Below are 2,123 nucleotides of genomic sequence, written 5' to 3'. Positions count from 1 at the left end.
GCTGTGGCTCGTCCACTCCCTCCCTGAGCCAACGGTCTGCCTGGTTCATTTTCTGGCGGTGAAGTTGTTAACCCCTCCCGCTTTCCCAAGCTCGTTCCGTGAGGGTAGGCATCGCCGTGCAGTTGGCTTCAAACCCCGAGCTCAGCTCCCCCCATCTCTCATGAACAGAGCGTCCAATGACAACTGTCCGGGTCCTGCTCCGGAGCCCAGCAAGCCTGTGGCCTTAGCCTCACTCACCACTCTGTGTTTCTGTACCTCTTCTGGTCCCCGGAGGTGGTCACCTTATTTCTGAGCTCGGCCGCACCTTACTTTTCTTACATTAGCTGTCACTGCTCTATGTTGAGAACAGAGAAGGTATGTCCAGGTCTAAACTCAGAGAGCCATCTTGATTAAAAGCCTCTCCAATATTACCTTTAAAAGAAATTCTTCCAAGCAGCAGGTGCTATTAGAGCGTGTCCTGAGAATGAAGCTAACTTTGGCATTACTGAGCCTATTTAGAAATGAGATTTTTAGCCCATACAAAAATTCATATTGGCATGGGCTTCATTTAAGTTACAATTCTCCAAATGCTCAGCTACTTGACATTTCTAAATGTCTCTTCTGCATAGTTTAACTCTTAGTAAAACCTCGATTTTGTACCAATGGTTTGAAAAAGCTGCTTTGCATATTATCCCCTCTGATTTCCTGTCACACGTCTCTAGCTGAGAGGCGTGAAGCTGGAGTGGTGTCAGCGTGAGCCTGGATCTGTTTTGGTCAACGCCACACACGAAGGATGCTTGTACCTACCGCGATTTGAGCAGAGTGATCCCTTCCCACCCCTCTGTTGGCATTTAGACGCCGTCTACACACAGACACTTGTGCCAGGCGTCCTTGATACATAAATGGCTAACCTGTGCCATCCCAGTAACGCACACGAATGCACCGAAATGGAAATATTTTACGAGATGCTTAAGCATATGTGCGGCTAATTCTCCTTACGAGACCCTAAGAAAACATCAATTCATCTACAAAAGTATTTCATACCTAGTAAGTGGACGCACGGTGCTAAGTCCACTAGGACAAAGAATAGCACTGTGCTAGCTGCTCTAAAAAGGGCAGAGCCACCTACGAGGAGGGGTACCCTGCACAGAAATCACCGTCAAGGGAAACGGGAGGTGACGTGGGCAGGATGGCGCTCAGCTCAGGCTGTAACTAAGGAGAGGGGTGATGTGTACGTTGCTTTTCAGATCCCTGTGCAAGGTCAAAGCCCTTGCTACTGGCCTGAACGCCTCCAGGGGGCGCCCTGCCAATGCGGGCGGGGACCGTGGGAACTGGAGCAGGCACACCTGTTGGGGAGGGGCCTGTCCTCCTGTGGCTGTAGGTGTGACTGAGGCCAACTGTGGCATCATCTCCTCATTTTCTGAGGTGAACCGGAAATCTAAATGTCTATGTGTAATCTCCAATTTATTAAACGCCGGCAAGAAACTAGAATATTTTAAAGATGATGGTGGCTAAGGAAAATGTCTACGGCCAGGGTCCACGCCCCTAGTTAAGGACCTCTGCCTTGCTCAGTCCCCAAAGACCCTAATGGGGAGCCGGTCCCCTGGGAACACATTCATTCATAAGTGGGAGACATTTACCTAGGAAATCTATAATAGCCTTTTTCAAGATAATCAAATTTGGATCTGTTTTGACAATGGTTAAAACACGTCAGAATTAATTCTTACTCAAAGGCTTACTCGTAACTGTTCAAAGTCGAAATGAAAGGGCTCACAATTTTCTTTCACCGTGTAAGGACGTATGTGTGGATGCAGGATCTTGCTTCGGGGCTGGGGTCGCTGGCCTGGGTACGGCCCGGTAACAACCCCATTTCAGTCCTGGAGAAAGAAAAGACTGGACATCAGGATGTCTGACCTTCGGACGCATTCTGCTTCGAATCAGCCAACCTGCGTCAGGTAGATTGGCCCCCACCCTTTCCAGTCCTTCTCCGGTAGAATGAGAAGACATGATTTCACACCCAGGGGCGTGTGTGCTCTGTGCTAAGAACTTACATTAATCACCTGACATAACCTTTTAGTGTCACTAACACTTGGGCGTTATTAGACGAGAAGGCTAAGGCGCAAAGAGATTAAGCAGCTCACTTG

The sequence above is a fragment of the Pteropus alecto genome, unplaced genomic scaffold (assembly GCF_000325575.1).
Source record: "Pteropus alecto unplaced genomic scaffold, ASM32557v1 scaffold11, whole genome shotgun sequence".
In the NCBI taxonomy this organism is placed as follows: Eukaryota; Metazoa; Chordata; class Mammalia; order Chiroptera; family Pteropodidae; genus Pteropus; species Pteropus alecto.
The sequence above is the reverse complement of the archived record's forward strand: the minus strand, read 5'-3'. Positions refer to the sequence as shown.